Source organism: Tachypleus tridentatus, chromosome 10 (genome assembly GCF_004210375.1).
Source record: "Tachypleus tridentatus isolate NWPU-2018 chromosome 10, ASM421037v1, whole genome shotgun sequence".
NCBI lineage: Eukaryota > Metazoa > Arthropoda > Merostomata > Xiphosura > Limulidae > Tachypleus > Tachypleus tridentatus.
Window position 1 is genome coordinate 131,760,654 of NC_134834.1, and position 26,789 is coordinate 131,787,442.

At 36.5% G+C, this 26,789-nt stretch overlaps 1 protein-coding gene across 6 annotated transcripts in view; it reads right to left on the reverse strand.

Moving 5' to 3' along the window:
* The window catches only part of LOC143230331 (inositol hexakisphosphate kinase 1-like), a 61,767-nt gene that overhangs the window by 12,494 nt on the left and 22,484 nt on the right, over positions 1–26,789 (reverse strand). The window contains exon 1 of one of the 6 annotated variants that reach the window (XM_076463702.1): positions 1,445–1,566. The exons of 3 other annotated variants lie outside the window; for them this stretch is intronic. The gene's annotated coding sequence lies outside the window, so the exon portion shown is untranslated. Of the gene's footprint in view, positions 1–420; positions 1,419–1,444; positions 1,567–26,789 lie in introns of those variants that run through there. 2 more of the 6 variants (XM_076463704.1, XM_076463701.1) reach the window with 2 other exon arrangements.

A 26,789-nucleotide genomic window follows, 5' to 3' on the forward strand; every position in this document is an offset into this window, starting at 1 on the left:
TAGTCCTTGTGTAACTTTACGCAAAATTTTGAAACAATCTATTGTGTCTTATCTATCAGATAATTTTTCAGAGACGATTCCAACATTCCTGTGTTGTGTTCCCATTGCATAATTTTCTGCTTAACCTTAAAACAAACCGGTGTCCTATCCGTCAACTAAAACGTTATCAAGCGCAGGGTTTACTGAGTTTTCTTCTCCTCAAACTTACAATCATGCATGATATCATCATTTTCAAGAAACGATGGTTATAAATTTAATCATCACATCCAAATGTTAATAAAATGATCAACACATATAGATCTATATCATATTATTAAAATTATCTGTGTGTCAATCTACTATACTTTAAAATAATCAGAATATGACCAATAATATCGTATTCAGAGGGGGTATCCAAACGATAAAAAAATGCATACCAACCTTTGTAGCGCAATAAAAGTACGTTTAATTCGTTATACTCAAAACCTTATCGATTTTCAGTTAAGCAGCGTCTGTCCGTCCAAATAATCATTATTATACGTTAATTAGTTTGTTTGTTTCGAATATCGTGCAAAATTACACGAGGATTATCTGCGTTAGTCGTCCCTAATTTAGCAGTGTAAGGCTAGAGGGAAGGCAGCTAGTCATCAACACCCACCGCTAACTCTTAGGCTACTTTTTTACCAACGAATAGTGGGATTGATCGTCACATTATAACGCCCCCACAGACGAAAGAGTGAGCATGTGTGGTGAGACCATTAGATTATACGTCGAACGCCTTAACCCACCTGGCCATGCCGTGCCGTTATTTAGTTTTATAAATTATATTCAGCAAGTTATATGTCTTGTCGGAAAAAAGTATTATTCTTATGAAATATCTTTGTCCTCGATAAAATCGAAACGCTCTAAAAAACTGCGTTCATACTGACTAAAATGGAAACGATATAACAACCATTAGTAGAAAATGGCTGATCCCACCGGAAAATCCATCAGTAGCGTGGTTAGTTGTTCAAAATCGACCAAGCCATCATTAGCGATTCACCCTCTCTACAAAACTATCATCAGAGTGTCTGAACCGACTAATCAGTAGAATGGCTAATCCATACAACAAAGCCATTAGTAGACTGGCTGATCCAAAAGACCAAAATATCCACAGAGAGGCCAATACCAACAATAAAACCGCTAGTAATGGTTGATTCCACCGACAGTAACCACTAGTACACTGGCCGATCCCAATGTTGTTGTTGTTTTTTGTTTTTGGTAATATTTACCTTTGAACAGAAACCTAATTTATGTTGTGATGGTCAACCTCACTCTCCGATTAGAGTAGCCCGAGGGTTGAGAGAGGTTGTAATGACTAGCTTCATTTTCTTTAGTATATCACTTCTAAATTAGGGACGGCTAGCGTAGAAATCCCGGGGCCGAATAGCTTTGCGCGAAATTTAACAAACAAAACCAAATCTACCATAGATTCCTAAAACTTTGAGTCGTGTCGTACCAACGTCGTTTATGTCATTTATTTTCAGTCTGTTGTAAACAGGTTCTGAAACAAAGTTTTTAACGACCTGATATAAAGAAGAGGGAATATTTATAATCACTGTCTACAAGTGCATCAGTGTAGTTTCCTCTTCAAAGTCATTCAGCAAAGCTAAATTGCTAAGCCAAGGTTCTTTTAAAATGAACGAGATATGAGATACTATAAAAGTATACACAAACTGAACAGTCGCACAGTCAACAGGCCCAAAAATAGTTCCGTTTACAAACCATAGCGTCATGACAGTTAGAAATATGTGGCAAGATTCCATCTCACTGTACTTACACCCTACGTGCAGCATGGCGATATTGGAGGTTGTCACATGCATGGTAGATTAAACAACATTTACTGTGTCGCCAAATAAAATTTATAGCTTCCACCCCACCTTGCTTTGTGTGTTTTTATAGAACTAAATTTGATACGAAAACTATTTGATGACGTTGCTATATTTGAAAGAGTGGTTTTGTGTCATCTACAGACACATGAATAGAAATAAGATGATAGCACAAAGACCAGAAGTCAAGGCCAATGCAAAAAAATCACTGTAAAAACAATATTATAATACGCCAGTGGTGGTGAAGTGGAACTGTAGTTCACAAAGCGACTTGTTTGTTTTTAAATTTCGCGCAAAGCTACACGAGGGCTATCTGCACTAACCGTCCCTAATTTAGCAGTGTAAGACTAGAGGGGAGGCAGGTAGTCATCACCACCCACCGCCAATTCCTGGGCTACTCTTTTACCAACGAATAGTGAGATTGACCGTCACATTATAACGCCCCCACGGCTGAAAGGGTGAGCATGTTTGGTGCGACGGAGATTCGAACCCGCGACCCTCAGATTACGAATCGAACGCCACAAAGCAGTCTCTGCTCGTTTTTTTTTCTTTTCTTTTTATAACACAACTTCGAACTTGGAAAATAACTCTTTCTGGCATTAATATAAATCTGATAGACTAAAACAAATTGCATCTATTCAACCGACCACTTTAAAACTTTCAGCTCGTAATACTACTAATTAATTATTAGTTTTATAAATGCTCACTTAGAATAAAGAAAATAAAATACAAAACACTATAAGTGAAACAAATATATATTGATATGTTTGTTTGTTTATCGAACTTCAAACAAATCTACTCAAGGGCTATCTGCGCTAACCGTTCCTAATTTGCAGCTAGTCATTACTCGTGGACTAGTCTTTTACCAACGAATAGTGGGATTGACTGTACCTTTCTAACAGTCCTCCGAACTTTACCTTAGTAACTTCATAAACTTTCCGCTGTCCCACCGTTTTTTTTCTTTTTGGTCTGACAAATAAATATGAACGATGTTAAACAAATTACAAATTGGGTTTATTTTTTCTCATCAATTATTGCACGAATGCTTTTTTGTCAATGTAAGCACACCTGTTATAAAATGCATTCTATTGCAAGCATAGCTACCTATAAAATTTTTTCTTGTTAAGGTGAAATTTTGAAAGTTGTTGTGAACTGTAAGGAGATTCCAATACTGATACAACAGAAAATTATAGGATCATGGAAAAATATCTTTAATGGTGTTATATTCCTAAAAACGTGTAAAAAGTATTTAGAATAATATCTTTAACGCGTTTATTTCTTGAGTGGTGTATGAAGACAAGAGGTTCTCTGGTACAAGGGAATCGAAAGTTTGTTTCTGTAACAAATAAATAAAAGTTGCGGTCTTGATTTACAATAAGGTTGGGAACAGGATCTTTTAGGACTAGCTATGATCATAGAAAAACGTTTCTAGTTCTGTAAGACAAGGTTTGAAACCATCAAAGCCCACTACATAATTTTTATAGTCTAATGAGATATTATTTTTCATGTGTACTGGGTGGCTAAAATTAAAATGTAAACAGGTATGGACGTCTTTGGATTTATAATGAATGCTGGTGGTGATTTTATTGGAAGTTACAGAAAGAAGATCATCCATAAATGGTAGCGATGAACCGGTAATGTCATGCATGAAGGATGGAAGTTACTTGCATAATGAATAAATGTTTCTAGTTCGAGACAAGCTGCTTGTCAAGATTTCAACAACTTTTCTTCATCACTCATAGAGACAAACTCTAAATTCTCCTGTTACAGACCATCTAAACAACAAACATTTAAAGATATTATTCTCCATAATTTTCATATCATTCAGGAATTTGATAGTACTAAAGATATTTTCCATTACCCTATAGCTTCCTACCGTCACAATATCAGTATTGGAAATTCCCTACAGTTCTCAACAACCTTTAACCTCCAACCTAAACAAGCACGTGTATTATTGAAGGTAGCTATGCTTGTACTAGAAAGCACTGCAACACGTGTCCTTACATTGACCTAGAAACATCCGTGCAAAGTCATAAACCGAATTTTTCATTGAGGATCAATAAAACTGCACATATATTTGACATGTATATGGCATAAATTTGTCATATATACATGTGGTTTGAACTTCGCGTGAAGCTAGCCGTCTCTACTTCAGAAAAGAAAGATTAGAGGGAAGGCAGTTTGTTAGCTTGGGATATTCTTTTACCAACAAACAGAGCTAGAGACTGTCACATTATAACACTCCCAAGGCTGACAAAGCGGATATTTTTGGCGGGACTGGGATCTGAACACACGACTCGCAGCATGTATGTGTTATGGAAAAATTATACATAGGAGAAACTTGCAAGATATTAGTAAATTGTGCTTGAGAATATCATAAGAGGTAAAATACATGATAACGCGGATAAACCACTAGCTCGACATTTTAATTTGAACGACCACCCCTTTAAATGTTTTAAAACACTCGTTTTTGATAAAAAAAAAAAAGCCCTTGCGAACAAATTTAACTGTGAACTATAAAAGACAATTGACCTGAAAATTATCTACCCGAGAGGACTAATGAACGTTTGACATTTTCGTGATATTTCTATCCATTAATTTTAACTTATTTTTATACTTTTTTAAAGTATTTAATTATTTTTTAAATTTATGACTTACAAGATGTATCAAACAAAGCTTCGTTTATATTCATTATACATTTTTCACCTGATTATCATTTTTAAATTTGTATGTTAAAACTTGATTACACGTACGTATCAATACATACGCGCACTTACACACATTTAAATAAATAAATATATATATAGTGAAAAACACCTTAGTTGCGAAAAAAAATGGTGAAGCCAAAAAAGGGATTGACTTAAAGGGATGAAATCAAAACTGAAGGTCAAACTGGTAGCTACATTTACAGCGATGATAAGAAACTTAGAGCAAGTATCCATTCATTAATTATATAGACTGCGCTTTTTGTTCAAGTCGAAGCAAAAATAAATAAAATACACGGTCTAGCTATCTTTTAGGGCCTGGCATGGCCAGGTGGTTAAGGTGTTCGACTCGTAATCTGAGGGTCGCGGGCTCGAATCCATGTCACACCAAACTTGCTCGCCCTTTCAGCCGTGGGGGCGTTATAATGTTACGATCAATCCCACTATTCGTTGGTAAAAGATTAGCCCAAGAGTTGGCGGTGGGTGATCATGACTAGCTGCCTTCCCTCTAGTTTTACACTGCTAGCGCAGACACTCCTCGTATAGCTTTGCGCGAAATTAAAAAACAACAACAAATGAACGAACAAACTGTCTTGTTTTGTTTTTTTCGCGACACATTTTTGTCACATTAAGTATCGTGACTTTCTGTCAGGTCCCTCCGCTGGTACAGCGGTAAGTCTATGGATTTACAACGCTCAAATCAGAGATTCGATTCCTCTCGGTGGAGTCAGCAGATTGCACGACGTGGCTTTGATATAAGAAAAACACACATACACACACACACACACACTTTCTGTCAATACACATCAACTAACATAACCACAGCAAGTAAGAAAGTGACACTCCATATAACCAACAACAGATTTAGGATCGCAACTATATTATTCAGAACAAGCCTATACTTTGCAGAACCATTCAGATTCTTTAAAATATATGGTGGTAGTTTTTTCATTCTAAAACAGGGTTAATAATTTCTTTTGTAGTAACGCTGTTGGCACTAAATTAACATTTTTCTTGTCAACACCCGCGAGCACTCGGTACAGCTGTATCAAACAACATTATTTACGTTAATTGCTTAAGTTAATATCACATAACGCTAAACGCTCTTCAATTAGGCGAATTTCAAAACATTAGCAAATCTGTTCTTAAAAATTGGCAATGAATAATAACCGTACACCCGTAGGATTCTCTTGGAAACATTAGCTAGAAACTACTAATCTAGTTTGCGTGACCTGACCAATATTTGTGCATGCTCTTTCTCCCTACAGTTTTACTGCTCTGAATCAGCTGTCTATAATCGAATGAAAAAAAATTCACCTTTACTCTTAGGTGAAGCGTTAATACAAACGTTCAGACTTATGTGACTTCTTACGTCAGTGTGCACAGGCAGTTTGGTCAAAATTGAAAAGTTTATGTTGAATAGCTTTGCACATGCGGCTTATATTTATATCAAATCTCACACCTAATTGTAAGTATTAAAGATATATCAGTGTACCAGATTTGAAACACAAAATATATAAAAGTTAAGTATGTTCTTCCATCAAATAAAGTTTCGATACTTTCGGCTCGAAGAAACAAAATAGGAATAAATTCAATCAAAATTGGAGATATCTCGCGTATTTCTTAATGAACTGCTTTGGGATTTGGTATGAAGTAAGAGTCCAGTACGGCACATCTAGGAATAACACGTGATAGTTTGGATTATCACAGACCGAGCTACAGAAAGTGGAAATTTTCTAATTTTAAGAATACACACTCTGTCCTGCCAGTTGTTTTGGCCACGAGACACACTACCGCGTGTCTTAATATATGTATTATATTGTAATTCTCTAATATTGTTTCAAACATTTAAAAAAATGTTATATACATTTATTTGTTATAGTGTCACGCGACCTTCGAACGAGAAATTTTTCGTTTACATATTTATTGTTCTGCTAGAGATACCTGGAAAAGGAGTGTTTGTTTGTTTCTGAATTTCGCGCAAAGCTACTCGAGGGCTATCTGCGCTAGCCATCCCTAATTTATCAGTGTAAAACTAGAGGGAAGGCAGGTAGTCATCACCACCCACCGCCAACTCTTGGGCTACCCTTTTACCAACGAATAGTGGAAATGACTGTACATTACAACGCCCCCACGGCTGAAAGAGCGAGCATGTTTGGTGCGATGGGGATTCGAACCTGCGACCCTCAGATTACGAGCCGAATGCCTTAACCCACTTGGCCATGCCGGGCGAAAAGGATTGTTAAAAAACAATGTATCAACAAAAGTATGTATTAAATATATATATATATTTGTAATTACATTAATACATTGTTGTCTTTGTTGATTTAACCTACAACTTACTTCTGGTTTGTCTCTTTCAAAAAACCACAATGTGTAATTTCATACACAGTTTTGTATCTTCAGATGTTATCGTAGCAATATTAAATACCAAACATTTCTTGTACTTCGTTACGATGCACAATTCATTAGTTAGTTTATTATCCAGCTACCCTCCATGTATCCATCTGCTTGAAAATTTTTCTGGTTACATTAGAGTTAGAAATTTTTATTTATTTACAAGTGAAGACGAAAGGGTGTCCCATTATAACAACTATGCTGATATCGTAGTTATATTTAAATTCTGCAGCAATACGTTTTTAAAAGTCCTCTACTAAAATCTATAACTTTATGTCTTCTAATTTCCAGTGTTTTTTAACATTAAAAAATCTGTACGTTATGCAATGTTTGAAATAAAATTCGTACAAAACTCATAAGACCACTGTTGCCAACATTGAGGAATTTGTTTAAGCCAGACATGAGAAAGGATAATTTTACCTTATGGTAAAACAAAACGTGGTTGCCTTTCTGAAAGATCTTGGGGCATGCTCCTCCATAAAATATTACATTCAATGACAAAAAATGGTGTAATTTGGTGCATTCTCTGGCTCAATATGATACTGAATTCCATCTGGATTTAGCCTGACAACCAACCACAATTCATTATAGAAATTCACAATATGATATTTTGTTATTTTACTAATGCATGTAAACACGAGACTAAGCCTAGACGAGTTTTGTTTGATTGTTTGAAGTTAAGTACAAAGCTACTCAATAGTCTATCTGTGCTCTGCCCACCACAGGTATCGAAACCCGGTTTCTAGCGTTGTAAGTCTGCAGATATGCCGCTGTGCCACTGGGAGGCGCCCAGACGAGTGAGTCTCATGCTCAATAGGTGAGTGTTGGTAGCTCTGTATAGTTGAAAACAACGCTCTTCATGTCTCAATGTGTGAATGTTGTTGTTCGTACGTAGTTTTTTTTTTTATAATAATACAAATAAATTGTAATGATTTCACGAGACTCGCCTTAACTATTTCAATTGCACCAATTACACTTATAAAAACAGGTGGATATAAATTCACAAAACCTAAAGAGTCACTAATATATTTTATAATGTTGAATGCTTATATCTCTAAGTTAAAAATGGTATCCAGAAACTTTAGTAGGTTATCTATTATTGTTTTTCAGTATAAATCTAGTTATACTTGTAAAAACAAGTTAATTTCAAAATTTTTTATTTTCTCTTTTTTTAAATTCATTTTAATTTATTCTTATGTTTTGTATGTACGTATGTTTTTCGTAAAGAAAAGTCACATCGGCTCATCTCTTGTGTCCACCGAGGGAAATTGAACCCCTGATTTTAGCGTTGTAAATCCGAAGGCTTACCGCTGTTCCTGGGAAGGGACTTAAATTATTCCATTACAGTTCGAAATTAATGGTGTGTAAAAAAATAAATATACATATATTATACAGATCTGTCTTTTGTATCTCACAATTTACTTTCAGATAAGCTATTAGTTCAACACCAAAACTGGGCTGAGATGGACGATGGGAGCCCAAAATGTGCAATTAAATATTTCTTATATATTCCGTATAATACGTTAAAAACCAAGATGTTAGCACCGAAAGTATACATATATGTATAACAACTCATATACATTGGATAGTAATTTGTAGGAGACAAAATATAGACCTGATATGCAATTTTTCAAACACCTCTGATTTCTAGCCGCAACTGACAAATTAAAGGAATGTGAGAAGGTAGGTAGGTAGGTATTCAATGTTTATTGGCACAAAGCTACAAGGCTATCTATGCCAGACAAGATGTGGTACAGTAAAGGTATAGAGTAATTAAGGTAAAAAGTAAAATATGTAAAATTAGGAACTGCCAGGAAGATTGAAGCAAGAAGTACACCCTTGCTGACAGTCACCTAAAGTTGGCCTTTCCAGTCCTAGGTTCAGTTCAAAAGAAAAATAAAAACTAAAATGTGTAAAATTAAGACTTGCCAGGAAGACTGAAGCAACAAGAACGAAATTGCAGTCAGTTACCTGAAGTTGGCCTTTCCAGTCCTGGATTCAAGTCAAAATAAAAAGTGAAATGTGTAAAAGAAATTGTGTTAAAACATTAAAATGCGTAAAAGAAATCATGCTAAAACACTATATAGTCCAATAAAAACTTTAAATTAAGTGTAAAAGATCAATGGCTCTTAAAAATGTAAAAACATGAGTGAGATGGGCAGTATCACATGGGCCAAAGTCAAGGGAAAACCCGTCTTACAAATATCTTTAAAATGGTGTCGTCGTTCTAGGTTGTAACAACGGCATGATAATAAAATGTGGATGATTGTAATCCGAGTGCCACACAGACCACACATAGGTGCAGCAGTTCCAGATAAAAGGAAGTGGTGGGTTAAAAAACTGTGACCAATGAGTAGCCTTACCAAAACAACCTCCTCTCTTTGATCCTTACAGAAGCAAGAGGGCCAAAGACCTAGAGAAGGTTTGATTTGAAAAAGCTCGTTATTGTATTGCTCATTCCAGGTTGCCTGCCATCTGGTATACAGTCTGGATTTGTTAACTGGACCATAGTCCATGTATGGAATGGATACTGGGATGATAGATCCAGAACAGACAGATTTTGCTGCTCTGTCGGCCAGCTCATTCCCACAAATACCAATATGACCTGGTATCCAAAAGAATTGGATGGAGACAGATGAGAGAGAAAGATGGGCCAGTTTGTTTTCGATATTGATGAAAAGAGGGTGGTGACTATCATGGAATGATTCCAGGGCCAATAGACAGCTGAGTGAGTCCGTATATATTGTACAATTTGTATACTGCATAATTTCAATATGATTTAGGGCAAGAGAGATGACATAGAATTCGGCAGTGAAAACAGAAACTGTAGGAGGTGTCTGTGTGCCACAATCGAACTGTCACAAACCATGACTGTGCCAACTGAGTCACCCGATTTGGAACCATCTGTATATATAGGAATGGATGGATCATGTGAAAGATGTTCAGCAAAAAAAGAGCGATATTTCCAGTCGGGTGTATCTGCTTTCATCAGATGACTCAAAGATAGGTTACACTTGGAGACAGTAATTTGTCATGGTGGAATAGGCTGATTTGAAGAAACTGCAATGTTATTCAAGGAGAAATCCAAATCTTCTAATTGTGCCTGGATACGGAGACTAAAAGGAACAATGTCAGATTTTCTGTTATTAAAAAGTGTGGTCCATTGTGGTTGGAAAACACAACTCCAGGTAGGATGCTGTGGTAAGGATGAAAGTTTGGAAGCATACATTAGAGACAGTTGCAAACGGCGAATATGTATAGTGGGTTCATGAGATTCCACATACAGACTTTGCACGGGAGAAGTAAGAAAAGCTCCAATGCAAAGCCGAGGCCCCTGGTGATGGACAGGATCCAACATTTTTAGTGCTGAAGTTCTGTAAGAACCATAAACCATAGACCCATAGTCAAGTTTGGAGCGGACGAGAACACGATGAATTTTGAGCATGGAGTATCGATCTGCTCCCCAAGAAGTAGAAGAGAGGACATGGAGAATGTTCAATGCTTTTAGATATTTGATACGAAGTTGCTTGATGTGCGATATAAAATTTAATTTACAACGAAATATAAGATCTAAGAAATTTGCCTCAGGGAAGAGAGGAAGTACAACATCATCAAGACGGAGTTCTAAATCTGGGTGGATTCCCCGTTTGCGGCAGAAATGAATACAAAAGGTTTAAGAGAGTGAAAGGTTAAAACCATTTGCCGTGGTCCACTTCAGTATCTGATTGATTGCAGTTTGTTTGATGACTGACATAAGATGTGAAAGTCATCAACAAAAAGACCGTTTGTAACTGTAGGGGGTAGCTGTTCACTGATGGCATTAATCTTTATAATGAAAAGTGTGACACTCAGAATACAGCCCTGAGGGACTCCAAGTTCCTGTGGGAAAAAATGAAAAAGTGTAGAGCTCACACGGACTTGGAATCGGCGTTTCATTAAGAATTGCTGGATGAAAAGGGGTAAATTTCCACGCAATCCATACGAGTGACGGTCTCGTAAGATGCCATATCTCCATGTTGTATCATAATAAGCTTTTTCTAAATAAAAAAACAGTAACATGGTGTTGTTGCCTTAAAAAGGCTTCTCTGATTGATATTTTAAGGCGAATTAACTGGTCTATCATAGAGCGTTGTCTTCGGAACCAACACTGAGTAAGTGAGAGGAGGTTGTTTGATTCAAGAAACCAAGCAAGGCGGGCATCAATTATCCTCTCTAAGATCTTACTGAGACAACTTGTCAAAGCAATGGGATGGTAATTCGAAGGAATCGTTGGATCCTTCCCAGGTTTCAGAATAGGGAGTATGATAGTGTGTCGCCAAGCATCTGGATAGACATTTTCCTGCCATATCCGATTAAAGACAGCTAGGTGGATAGTAAGAGAGTTCTGGGAGAGGTGGCATAACATCTCATAACGTATATTATCATGTCCGACTGATGTATTGCCAGACCGATGAATAGCAAGTTTGAGTTACATCAGTGTAAAATGGCAATTGTAGTCATAAGAATGGTCAGTTGAAAAGGAAAGAGGCAGATGCTCTGCCTGTGTTTTAATGGCTAAAAAGGAAGGGGATAAGTTTGAAGAGCTTGATACATAAAACAAGAAGTCCTCAAGAGTATTGGCAATGCTCTGTGCATCTGCAACTTCATGGCCATCAGATATTAAGATGGGGGCAGAAGTATATCTTCCACTCACCCTCCGGATCTTATCCCATATAATCTTTGTGCTGGTGGTTGAAGAAATGCTGGAGGTGTATTTAATCCAAGATTCCTTCTGGCTTTGACGTTTAACTTGCCGAGCGTGTTCATGGGCTTGCTGAAATGCAATGCAGTTTGAGAGCATGGGGTTTCTTCGAAATTTATCCCAAGCACGCTTCTGAGTCTTCCGTGTTATAGAAGAGGCAGAATTCCATCAAGGGCGGGGATGCCGTAGGGAACATGTCGAGGTTTTAGGGATGTAATGAGTGGCAGCTTGTATAATACTGTTGGTTACTGTTGCTATACAATCATCTGTGGATGATTTACATAAGATGGCAGGATCAAGTTCCGAGAGAGTAGTGAAAGAAGGCCAGTTGGCCTGGACCAACTTCCACCGAGGTGCATGGGTCGGGTGGTACTGATCACGGCCAATCTCTCGTAAGATGATGGGAAAATGATCACTACCTCATGAATTAATGTCAACCTGCCAGGAAAAGTGAGTGAGTAGCGAAGGAGAACAGACAGAATGATCTATAGCTGTAAATGACTGACGAGGTGCATAAAAATGTGTAAAAGCCAGTATTGAAGAGACCCAGGTTGTGGTTCAGAAGCATATGCTCTATGGCGCGCCCTCTCATATCTATACGGGATCCACCCCAGAGGGAATTATGCCCATTAAAATATCCCAAGATTAAAAAGGGGGTAGGCAGTTGCTCAATGAGGGTATCGAGGTCTGATTGATTATAATGCATTTCAGGTATAATGTATAGAGAGCAAATAGTGATGGTACAACCCAAGGAGACACGGATGGCTACAGCCTCCAAGGGTGTGGTCAATGACAGGGACCGGGTGGGCACATGCTGATCGACCAGCAATGCAACTCCCCCATGTCCCCGTCCCACACATACCCTGTTATTCCGGTAATAGTAGTGAATAGTAACTGTATTTGTAGGCTGTAGAAATGTTTCTGCAGAGAAAGACATATGGGATGATACAAGTCAATCAGATCTTTGATGTCAGTCCCATTTGATTGGAAACCTCGACAGTTCCATTGGATTAGTGTGGCCATTCGTAATCATTTCAGAGGATAAGAAGGTAAAGAGTGCTTCTGCTTACGAGTGCATTTTTTTCTTTATTAGCTGTGGGTCTATATCCCTCTATGGATCCTGCTCTAGCTCGAATAGTCGGGTCTGAATTTATCGGTACATGTACTAATGATTGAGGGCGCGGACGAGTGGTTTAATTTTTGGGGTATCAAGAGAGGGAGACCTCATGGAAACATCTTGACTTGAAGAAGATGAAGTTCGGCAATGACTGGAAGGTGTGGTAAAAACAGAGAGAGAAGGAGACACTGATTCGTGAACTGTGTTGATTTTGGGAAGTGTTTCATTAAGATTTGCTGGTGAAGATTGTCTAAGAGATAGGGTAAGACCTGTTTGGACTCCTACTGTAGTAGTAGAACGAGTTGCAGCAGCATAAGTTCTGGTCAGAATAGGTAATAATAATTTAAGTCTCTGTGTAAGTGAGATTGTTAACTGTCTTGAGACGTACTTCTTTTTCTTCTACCAATTTAGGGCAAGAAGTAAAATAAGAAGGATGCATACCATTACAGTTTATACAATGTGGTTCGAGTTGGCATTCGGTGGCATGATGGTCTTTACCACCATAACGAGCACAGGTCAAGGAACCACGGCAAGATTGTTTTGAATGACTAAATCGTTGACAGTGGAAATATCGTACAGGATTTGGAATATAAGGCCGCACCTTACAATTCAGATATTCTGCTTTTATTGTGGTGGGAGGACGTGGTACAGTAAATGTTAGTGTTAGAACATTTGTTAGATCAAGAATTTCATCTTTTCGAGTGAAGATTCGGCGTACTGCTGTGACACCTTGGCTGGTGAGACCTGTGAAGATCTCCGATTCGGGGACAGTCCTTAAATTTCTTTCAACTATGACTCCTCTGGAAGTATTCAAAGTGGAACGAGGAGTAACTTCAATGGGTATGTCCCCAAGGCCTTTAATGTCAGGAAAAGTTTGGAATGCTGTGACGAAGATGTTTCCACTAAGATGTCACTCAAACGTAGCTTTTTTACCGATTTAGGGGAACCAGCAAGCCCTTCTGAATAAAAAACAGGGACATCTGCCCTAGATGTTTGTCACTTTAGGAATGCAAAATTAGGAATCGCGAGACAGATTCATCAATGCGTGGACGTTTTCTAGTAGTCGGGTTTTTCTCTATGGTTTCAAGTTGTGTCTTTTTTTGTTATTGTATTAGGAATATCCATAATAAATAGAATATTTTTGGTGCTCACTGACCCCACCCACCATGGAGCCCTACAAGGGGACGCACTACAGTACCTTAAGGGCACTGCAGCGACGCCAGTGTTTCGTAAGCACTATACACGAACACCAGTGTCAGACATAATGTCCACTTAAACATGTGAAAAGGCCTAATAACCTCTAAGTTCGAATATTTACATCAATATATTTCCAAATACAAATAAACTACTTCAAGGAAAACAAAACTCAAAATCCATACATCTACTTGCTCATCAGGTTTCAAAACACTACGCGCAATTCTGTTACCTGCTCTTGTATTAGACATAGGCAAATAATTACGTATATGTTTTGCGATTACTCCTTTATTCCCTTAAACACATTGTTGATAAACGAAAAACGTAAAAAAATTACTTTTGTAGGCGTACCTTAAAATTTCGTTGAGTATTTGCTGGATTAAGCAAGGACACAAGCACATGATTTACCATTGGAGATCGAAATAATAAGAAATGGACCAACCTTTGATGTCGGCCCGGCTCGACTCGTAATCTGAGGATCGCGGGTTCGAATCCCCGTCGCGCCAAACATGCTCGCTCTTTCAGCCGTGGGAGCGTTATCATGTTACGATAAATCCCACTATTCGTTTGTAAAAGAGTGACCCAAGAGTTGGCGGTGGGTGGTAATGACTAGCTGCCTTGCCTCTAGCCTTACACTGCTAAATTAGGGACAGCTAGCGCAGATAGCCTTCGAGTAGCTATACGCGAAATTCAAAACAAAACAAAAAACAACCATTGATATTATACAAGCGCGAAATATAGCGTTAACACGCGTTTCTATCCGTAGCAAACATCTATTGGAATAGATTGCCTCTCCTTTGGTAAAGATGCTCCATGTATTGTGAGATTTCGAGTTGTTTCTCAGGAAGGGCTTCAAGTCTTTAGATGGGCCAGAGCAGATTCCGGCTATTACTATCTCAAATATCTGCTTGAAGGCGTGCAGTGTTGTGTATTGTCATGTTGAAAGCGGTACGGAGCTTTCTAGAAGAAACCTACAAATACAGGCAGTGCAGAATTGTACAGAACGTAATGATAGCACAAGTGACTTAATGGTCCCTTCATTATTTCTAGAAGATCAAGTCCAAACAAAAGAAAACAGAACCACACCATAACACAATCTCACTCCTCGTAACTGCTGGGAGCCACATAGCCATATCCAAAGTGTTGCTGCCAACACACAAACTTATATGTCTTTCAACGAAGTAACAAAACAACAACAAAAATGCAGCATTTCACCTCTCTCCATAATTGTTTTAAAATGTTTGTCGCTCCCATTTAGATTCTCAAAGCACAAGGAAATTTCTCAGTAAAATCCCGAATACTGGGATCTATTACAAATCTGTCTTAGTTTAAAACACTTTACAATATTGGCAAGGACCAGAGAATGAAGATGTCAAGCACTTGGGCCCATATTTTTCATTGTGTTCCTTAACGTTTTATTGCATTATCTAACGTGGACTTAGTCGTGAGCAGGTGGAGTTAAGGCTTCAACCAACAACAGTATCTACTTGAAGAAGATATGTGGGCTCCTTTCTTCTTTACTATAAAAGTGGGCGGCTTCTTGACCCCGTAACCAAGGGAGCGAAAACGAAACATTACAGTATGTTAATACATGAAAGACAGTGGAACATTCAAGTAACTACAGGAGTGATACCGAATTATTAGAACATGTAAACACGTCACAATACGAATGACACCGGAAAAAGTCAGAGATGTAACCAAAGGAGAGAGATCGGATTATTAGAACACATCAGCGATACCACAACATTTCTTAAACAAGAAAATTGTCTCTGTTGGTTAGATAGTAAAATGTTTGTAAATGATTTGGAAAACTTTTCTGTCACACCTCAAACTGAGGCTAGATTCACAATGACTCTCATTTTACTATACAATTATAATTTGAGGACTATATGAAAATAGTTCACTATGCAAAGTGTAAAAATTAAAAAATGCTAATGTTATTGTTAGTGATCGGTGTTGTTACATAGTTTTCTAAACTCTTCCCTGCTATTACCCATCTTATAAAAAAAACTAACAATTTGAAAGTTTCAGCTTTTTATACACATTTTTACACAGTTTTCTTTGGTAAATAGCTTGCAATTCCAGCAAAACTGACTAACATACTGAAAGCAAATATGCTTATACATATGTAATATGGCTTGAGTATATATATACAGTTACGACATAAAGTGTTCGTACCCTTGCGTCCCGAGGAGTTTTTTGCTCATAACATAAAAAGTATCACAATTAGGCTAAAAGAAGTAGGATTTATTATAAATATTATACTAACACACATCTACATAAAATTATATGTAAATTAAGCAACAAATAAACTGTTTATAAACAAATAACCAAAAATAGGAGCAGAAAGTGTTTGTACATTTCAGAAAGTGTGAAAAACTGATATTCCCGTAAAATTTTGTTTAGTTTGGCGAATAAACTACATTATACTATTCCAAAACTAGACACTGGGTTCATAATTATTGGAATTTAGCCAGCAAAAATGTACTTCCGGCAATTTAACGCTGTCTCCTTCATTATCTGCTTGGTCATCATGGCGAACAGAAAACAACTGTCCAGTGATTTGAAAAATTGAATTATTGTAAAATACAAGTCTCGTGTGTTTCTTTCCGGTGTTGCTACACAACTTAATGTGCCAAAATCTACTGTTCAAAGCATAATTGCTGAGTTTAAGCTTACAGGATCAACTGCTAACCGTCCTCGTTCCGGACGCCTCACCAAAATTCCAGAGAGAACCAAGAGGAAGGTTCTCAGAGAATTTAGTAGGAACCCTTGTTTAACACGTAATGACATACAGAAACTGGTACGGGAAACTAGAGTAGAAGTAAGCACCTCTACAGTTACGAACATGTTACGCTCTTCTGGGTTCAAAGGGTGCCGTCCGCGTAGAACTCCATATTTAAAACCTGTTCATTTAGAAGCACAATTGAGATATACGAGAAAGCATTTGAAGAGTATTCTTTGGTCAGACGAGACTAAAATCGAGCTTTTCGGTCACAATGATGTTCGCTATATTTTCCGTAAGAAGGGGAAACGAAATTTTCCAAAGAACACCGTCCCTACAGTTAAACACGGAGATTGCTCGATCATGCTATGGGGTTCCTTCAGCTCTTCTGGTGTAGGCAGCCTTCACCGCGTCAACGGAATCATGAAAAAAGAAGAGTACGTTGATATATTAGGCACTTATATCAAGAATGATGCTCGGAACTTGCGGCTTAGGCGTCGTTGGAACTTCCAGCATGACAATGACCCTAAGCACACACCGAAATATGTGCAACCCTGGTTGCAGAGGAACCATATAAGCGTTCTGGAGTGGCCATGGCAGTCACCCGATCTCAACGCAATTGAAAACGTTTGGCATGAGTTGAAGACCAGGGTTCATCAGCATCATCTGAAAAACTTGCAAGAGTTGGAGGCCTTTTGTAAAGAAAACTGGAAGTAAATACCAGCCGAGTACTGTCAAACGATCATGGAGATCTATGAAGAGAGATTGCGCCAAGTAATTAACCTGAAATGCTGCACAACTGATCATTAAAGTAGATGCACGAACACTTTCTGTCCCTACTATGTTTGGTTATTTGTTTATAAACAATTTATTTGTCGTTCAACTTGCATAAAAATTTATGTACATGTGTGTTAGTATAATATTTATTATATACTATACTTTCATTATTCTAATCGTGATACTTTTTAAATTATGAGGGAAAAACTACAAACGACGCAGGGGTACGAACACTTACTGTCGTAACTGTATAGATATATATATTACAGATTTCTTTCTTATTCTCACCAAGTGTAAAAATCTCATTAATGTTTTCAGTATGCTCTATTTTATCATCTATAATGAATCATCAACAATACGTGTGTGTATTATGAAACCGACTTTGTATACACAACTTCACACCAGATGGCGCAAACTTGTTCGTTCAGTACATTTATTGTTTTTAATCACAGTTGGTGCTTGGTACCAGAAGGAAACAACTCAGCGATGGCTCTATCCGTTCTCGCAGTCGTCGAATGCCATGTTGTAAAGAAGTAAATAAATACACACACACATCCATATATATATATATATATATATATATATCACCAGTTTATCACAAACGTACCCTTTGCTCTTTAGGTTTTCTTAAAATTAAATTTCACATTTCATTACGTTTAGTCTGGGAGATTCAGAAGTATAAATGATGAACTGTTTATACGCTAACTTAGCTCACATTGTGTCACTGAGTAGTAATTATTGTCCCTTCACAACATAAATACTTTTACTTTTTTACCCACAATCCCACTCTGCTAATTTCCTTTTTATCATTTCGCGATGCCGTTTAATAAGGTTCCTGAGAAAATTATTAACTGTTTGGCAAGTATAGTTGACCTTCAGCAGTGACTAAAATCTTTTAGACCTACATGTCCGAAAACAACGAGAACAAATTGTTAAGGATGCAGGAATTTGTAACACTCTGCACAACATAAACTTGAACATTACACACAGTTTACATGTGATTTATAATCTAGCTATACAACACTACACGTAAGCCTAGATAACGTGATGCGCATGCGTTGTTAAGATAATTTTAGTAAATGCAGGAGGTTCGCTGCTCTCGGCCATTGCTACTTCTACGTTGATTTGTTAAGCCACTATCTTATTATAATGATACGATGCATTCCTTTTCTATTTACGGTCGTTAGACACATAGTTACTATCTTAATACAATGGTACTTATAATGTATTTAAAGTTGTTAGGCACCTTGTTACTATTTTAATACAGCGGTACTTATCGTGTATTTACGGTCATAAAATACGGAATGCCCAGTTCCGTTTTAATACAACAGTACTTATTGTACATTTACGATCATTAGACACCTAGTTAACTTAATATTGTTGTAAGAAGATAACTAGGCGTTCCGCATCTTATGACCGTAAATACACAATACATAAGATACGAGACGCCAAGTTACCATCTTAATACAACTGTGCTTGCCGTGTATTAACAGTCTTAGGACACATAGTTACCATTTGAGTAGTGATGTGCATGTTATTCCTATTTGCGGTCTTACGACACAGAATACTAGATATCATCTTACAGTCTTAGACTAGGGGATGTCCAGCTATCACTTTAGTACTGTGATATATACTGTGTATTTACGATTGTAAGATAGGATATTTCTACTTACTATCAATTATGGGACGAATTACTAAGTAAATCAAGTGTTTAAAAATCTTACGATATGGCTGTTTTTCGAGTTAGACAAATAGTCTGTTTGTTTTGAATTTCATGCAAAGCTCCACGAGAGCTATCTTCAATAGTCATCCCTAATTTAGCAGTGCAAGACTAGAGGGAAGGCAGCTAGTCATCAACGTCCACCGCTAACTTTTGGGCTGCTCTTTTACCAACGAATAATGAGATTGACTGAACCTTATAACGCCCCCACGGCTCAATAAATCTAAATAAATCTACTTGTGTTATTTGATAAAAAACAAATTATCCATCAAATCAAAGCCACAACCAAAAACAAATAAAAATTAACGAGTATTTATTTTATAATTTTATAATCCTATCTCAGGAAACAGCGGAAGTAATATTCGCCAAATGCTACAACAAATAAGCAAACAAACTGCACCTCATATTTTCTACAAACTAAAATCTTCACAAGAAGTTAGTAAAAGCAGTGTTCTTGGTGCAGAACTAATAACATGCTGAAAAGTCACTTCAATAATCCTACATGTTTACTTTCCTATTAACTGATAGTTTTTGGAATAAACAAGCACAACGAATTTCATGCGGGAAACGAGGATTAGCGTAATATCAAGTAAATATACATTTACTAATTTTGAGTGTGCTTTCTTAGAGCAAAGTCACATCGGACTATCTGCTGAGTCCACCGACAGGAATCGAATCCCCTGATTTTAAAGTTGTAAATCCATAGACTTACCGCTGTACCAGCGGGAAGGGCATTAATTTTAAGAGCTAGACATACTATCTTGAAAGGGGAACTTTCGTTTGTAGTGCTCAAATCAATTAAAGAAACAGCTACTGGTTTCAGATCTGTACTGGTAATTTTAATATCTTAGCTTCATTATTAACTAGAGGTTTAGTGCAATAAGAAAACATATTTTAATTATTTTCTTATATATATGTATATACCCTGGTTTTCTCTAAACAAAAAACTGAAAGAAAACTTTAATTTATTGCACAATTTCAATTAATTAATTTTAAATTGATCGGACCAATTTCTTGAAGCTGAACCCAAAACTATGTAACTCCTGAACTTTAAAAACGCAAATGTAATTCGAATCAGTTAAAAACAAAAACCAAAACAGACGCTACCAAACTTTCATTTTTTTATATCACTTTTTCCGATGTTGACACTTTTGTTCTATCTATCCACTTCTAGTTTCTTTCACACTTACTTTAATGTCAAAATGTTAAATTAGCTAACTCCGCGGGTTTTGAATTAGTGCGAGATATTAATTAATTTTAATTTACACGTATTATTTAAGACGAGTAATTCCCAGGTTTTTAATCAGTACTGTATACAGAAATGAAAGTGGATTTTCAGAATCAGGGGTAGGGTCTAAAATCGGCATTAGGTGGGGAGGGGAGCGTGGTCTTGAATATGAACATAAAAAAAAAGATTTTGTTTCCTGCAAAGTAAAATTCTGTTGGACAAGAAAAATGAATGTTCCTATCACCACTTTAAAAACATAATAATTACTTAATTATTTCAGGAGTCTGCACACAAATATTTAAATGAAATATAATTAATGAAATTATTTAGTGAAATGCCATCAGAAATACGGTAACTGTAATTGCATCGTAAGCTTCGCACTAGAACAAACCAATCAACGCCGATTTAGAGATTATTTACAAAACAAAATTCTTTAACAAACAGCAACTGGACCACAAAGATATGTAGAACTGTTTACTTCAACATCATCATCATCTACCTTCTGCCACTGAGAAGCCATGTTTTCGGCCAGTCTTAACAGATGTACAATAGCGAGTGTTTTTCGATACTGCCTTGGTCAATGACTTAATGTATTCTCACAGCGCGATCACATACATAAAAGTTCGTTTAGAGGGATTAGAGATACGGCATACCTCGCATTTCCATCCCTGATCTAGACATCTGTTGTTTTATAATCAGTACTGTACATCTTGACATCTGTAAGCAGTCTTTTATCAGAACTTTGTAAATCCACAGATTTCCAGTTACAGAAAACAGACGTTTTGTTTTCAACTACTGACATTTGTATTAATATAGTTATACATTTTTTTTTCATTTTATATAAAATTTTAATGTAACATTTTAGGGAACAAAAGCTTAGTAATGTTCAGTTATAATAAACATAAAATCCTTTTCAATCTTTAAGAGCGTTTAATAAACAAGTTTTTTTTTCCAGTTCTTCTTGTCTTTAACGAGTAATAGAAGTTACCATTCTGTAGTTGTGTTTACAAATAATTTCTAGCAAGAGAAACTGAACATTAAAATGTTTTATGATGTTAGGAAACTAGTGTGTCATAAAAAAGACATTTAAAAGCAAACTTACAAAACCCTAAACCAAGTATTTTGGAAAAATGGGCCTTTCTTTATAGGAGGCAAACTCCCTGATGAAGAAAACATTTTCGAAAACACTAGGGTTGTATGGCCTGGACCTTTTGAATTTAAACGTTCTATGGCGTTCTTTGAAAATCATTTTATCGTCATTATAAAATTTATTGGGTAAATCTAACTTTTAATATTGAAAATATATTATTTTCTGCTTTTCAAGATGTTAAAAACATTTCAGCATATTTGATATTCCAAAGTCCAAGAGACAAAAAGGTGGTTTATTACTTAAAGTCTTTACCAACTTTTTCTGGCACATACTCCATAAAATTATCAGCTGTTATTTGATAAGAGGTTTATCTTTAGGCAGTGAATCTTATACAAACTGTACTGTAGTCTTAAGTTACACTAAATCCTGTCAGAAGCTGTGTCTTCCTCCAATCTTATTATATGTATACATACATAGATTGAATGACTCACCATAAGAAAAAACATTAACTGAAAAAAACTGTTAACACAATTCCAAAATATAAAAATACATTCTATTGTTAAAAGGATCATAGTTTTTACCAAAGCCATAAATCTTATTCTTAACTTCTTTAACTCAAACTGAAGATTATTACTATACGTTTTTTATCAATTTAAGTAAAATAACTATTTATGTCTGTAGATCTATCTTTATTACCTCCGTGTTTCTCTATTACAGCTTCGTTAGGAGCTGTCGATAACTTACAATATCGCTAATTCAGTTGAAATTAAATTGGAACGTCGTCACAAGTTAATCGAACATAGGTACACGTATCTAAAAGGTTCATATCATATTAAAAGTGATACCAAACATTTCTGAAATTAAATTATTCTAATAATACAAACAAACGATCGTAAACAAATAATATCTGTAAATCAACAGACAAAATATAAAAATCACATAATTTAGAAAAGCGTACGTTACGTATAAAATATACGTCAAACGTTATCTGATCGTGACAGTACAATGTCGAAATATATGTTTTGAATGTGTTTAGAGACTTATTCAAAATTCAAACACATACTTCATAATATTATTCATCTTAGCAGCCAATAAGATGTGTGAAAGGAAAGTTGGATAAATTGACTCTTTTGCGAAAGAACTGCTCACAAACAGAAATCTATACAGAACATAAGGAGTTTGATAAGCAAACAAAACAGATAAAGTCATGTGAAAAGTTAGGACACCCTATGAAAGCCTGTGTATTTTTGTAACATTTTTGGATATATAGATATTTAACCTCAATTTTAACAATACTGAGAGATTATAGGAATATAACTAAACAATTAAAACTGAAGAAAAAAACTTTTCAAGATCTTCTGTAAATGTAATTCTACAAATATGCATATTCTAACTGAGGAAATAGTTAGGACACCCCCACATTTATTCCCACTTATAATAACTCAACTCACACACAGGTGTATCACACCAGGTGCACGTGATTAGAAGATCGTTACTCAGCATTTTCAATGAGGCTTGCCCTATTTAAACCTTAGACATTTAGTTTGGTGTGCTCCTGACTGTTGAAGTGAGAGTGAGCACAATGGTGAGAGTAAAAGAGCTGTCTGAGGCCTTCAGAAAGAAAATTGTAACAGCTTATGAGTCTGGTAAGGGATTTAAAAAGATCCCAAAAGATTTTGAAATCAGCCATTCCACTGTTCGGGAAATAGTCAACAAGTGGAGGGCTTTCAAAACAACTGCCAACATGCCCAGATCTGGTCGTCCAAGCAAGTTCAACCCGAGAGCAAACCGCAAGATGCTAAAAGAGGTCTACAAACACCCTAACATGTCATCACGGGACCTACAGCAGGCTCTGGCTACTGTTGATGTGAAAGTGCATGCCTCTACAGTCAGAAAGAGACTGCACAAGTTTAACTTGCATGGGAGGTGTGCAAGGAGGAAACCTTTGCTCTCTAAGAGAAGCATCAAGGCCAAACTAAAGTTTGCCAGAGAGAATGTAGACAAAGACCAGGACTTCTGGAATAATGTTCTTTAAACAGATGAGTCCACATTTGAATTATTTGAACACCAGAACAGAGGACATGTTTGGCGTAAACCAAATACAGCATTCCAGGAAAAGAACCTCATACCAACTGTGAAGAATGGAGGTCGAAGTGTCATGGTTTGGGGCTGCTTTGCTGCAGCAGAACCTGGACAGCTCACAATCATAGAATCCACCATGAATTCTACTGTGTATCAGAGGGTGCTTCAGGATCATGTGAGACCATCTGTACGAAAAGTAAAGCTGAAGCGACACGACAATGACCCAAAACATACCAGTAAATCCACCAAGAACTGGCTGAAAACTAAAAAATGGAGAGTCCTGGAATGGCCGAGTCAAAGCCCAGATCTTAATCCCATTGAGATGCTGTGGGGAGACTTGAAACAGGTTGTACATGCAAGAAACCCCTCAAACATCTCACAGCTAAAAGAATTTTGCATTGAGGAGTGGGGCAAACTTTCTTCAAACCGATGTCAGAGACTGGTAGATGGCTATAAGAAGCGTCTCACTGCAGTTATTTCAGCCACTGGGTGTAACAATAGCTATTAAGCGGTAGGGTGTCCCAACTTATTCCTCAGTTAGAATATGCATTTTTGTAGAATTATATATACAGAAGATCTTGAAAAGTCTTTTCTTCAGTTTTAATTATTTAGTTATATTCCTATAATCTCCCAGTATTGTTAAAATTGAGATTAAATATCTATATATCCAAAAATGTTACACATTTTCAAGTTTCCTTGATCATAAAAATAAGCGTGTGTGTTTTCTTGTAGCAAAGCCACATAAGGCTATCTGCTGTGTCCACCGAAGGGAATCGAAATCCTGATTTTAACGTTCTAAATCCATATACGTACCGCTGTACAAGCAGGGACATCATGGAAATAAGGGACGAACATTTAAAGCTCAGGCCACTCTAGCGATACCGTGTACAAGTAACGATATTAACACAAAATTGAAAACAATAATTAGAACATCAGAATTCCATATTAAAGTAGTATAAAACCCAGTCATCTCCATTAAAATTTTAATGACAATTTGAGCATATGAAAAAGAAACACGATATGCAAAAAATAAGTGTATAACCGCCAAATAAAAGCTACATGATTGGTGCTGTTGTGATAACGTTGTTTCTAAAGCAACCTGTGGTGAAGGTACTCTAATGCCTATGTAGTACATAATGAAATATATGTACACGTGTGTGAGATCCAAACCTTCAAACACTAATAACTTCAAACAGCTATTGCTGAACATTATAGTGAAAAACATTGGATGCAAGAAGCAGATAACACTATATCGGATGTCAATATCTTATCTAAAAGTCACAGTTTGCTAGATTGTCTCTTTGTTTGTTTTTCGAATTTCGTATAGAGCTCCTCGAAGGCTGTGAGGTAGGTTAGTTGGTTTGGCGCTTCATGAAGCAAAGCAAATAGGCTATCTGCGCCAAAAATCCGGTAAAAAGTTAACATTAAAGTAAAATTATTAAAATTCGTAAAAAGAAATCTTTTTTTTTTTAATTCGCGCAAACCTACACGAGGGGTATCTACGCTAGCCGTCCCTAATTTAGCAGTGTAAGACAAGAGGGAAGGCAGCTAGTCATCACCGCCCACCGCCAACTCTTGGGCGGTATCAAGGTAAAATAAAACAAATTTTAATTTTTGAATTGAAAACTTAAATAGAGTTAAATCCAATTTGTATATCAAGTTTACAGCAGTAAGAGAGAAAGTCATACAAGTTTTAAAATACTTTCTGTACCATAATTTTAGTTATTATAACTCGCCAGGATGACTAACGGGTAGTTCAAACATCAGCATTAGTCACCTGAAGTTGGCCTTTCCAGTTCTAGTTTCGTGTTATTTGACATCACGGCCGTTTTCAGAAAGTACAGTAATACAAGTTTTAGGACTTTCTGTAGCATAATTTTAATTATCATAACTCGCCAGGATGACTAACGGGTAAGTTCAAACATCAGCATCAGTCACCTGAAGTTGGCTTTTCCAGTCCTGGTTTTGAGTTATTTGACGTTAAGGCCATTTTCTAATTTCACATCGAACCAGTTGTACTTTAATTCATAAAAAAATCACATTTAAAAAAGGTCTAATTTATGAATTAAAAACTTAAATAGTGTTAAAAAAGTCAACGGCCTTTAAAAAACTAATAACATTTCCAAGGTGGACACCAATAACACTGTATAACGTTATGGATAAACCTTGGAACAAAACATGTCTAAAACGGTGCCGTCGTTGAGAGTCGTAACGATGGCAAGACAGCAAAATGTGGCTTATTGTAACCTGACTACACATTGGTGCATCAGTCCCAGATAAAAAAAAACGATGGTTGGTTGGTTGGTTCATTTGGTGTTTTATGGCACAAAGCAGCTAGGCTATTTGTTCGAAACATCCGGTAAAAAGTTAAAATTAAAGAAAGTTTAGTAAAATTCATAAAAGGAAATTAAGGTAAAATGAAACAAAGTGTAAAAACAACAACATAAAACCAGTGTTTACATTTGGTCTATAGCGTTAAGAGAAAAACTACAGTAATACAAGTTGTAGAGGAATTTTTGTAGCATAACTGCAATTATCATAACTCGCCAGAAATACTAAGAGGTAAGTTCAAAAACCACCGTCAGTCACCTGAAGTTGGCCTTTCCAGTCCTGGTTCCGAGTTATTTGATGTTATGGCCATTTTCAAAAAGTAAAGTAATAAAAGTTTAAAAAGAGTTGTAACAAAATTATAATAATAACTCACCAGGATGACTAAGGAGTAGTTCAAACAGCAGTGTTAGTCACCTGAAGTTGGCCTTTCCAGTCCTGGTTTCGAGTAATTTAATGTTATGGCCAGTTTCTAATTTCAAATCAAATGAGATGAACTGTGATTTTTAAAAGGGAATCTCATTAAAAAAAATCTAATGTATAAATATAAAACTTAAGTGGCATTGAAAAGATTGGTAGTCTTTAAAAAAAACTAAAAACATTTCCAAGGTGGACACCAATAACACTGTCTAACGTTATGGACAAATCTTGGGACAAAACATGTTTAAAATGGTGTCGTCGTTGAGAGTCATAACGATAGCAAGAAAGTAAAATGTGGCTTATAGTGTTCTGAGTGTTACATAGACTACACACTGGTGCATCAGTTCCAGATAAAAGAAAACGATGCGTTTTTAAACTGTGACCACTGCGTAGTTTAGTTACGACAACTTCCTCTTTC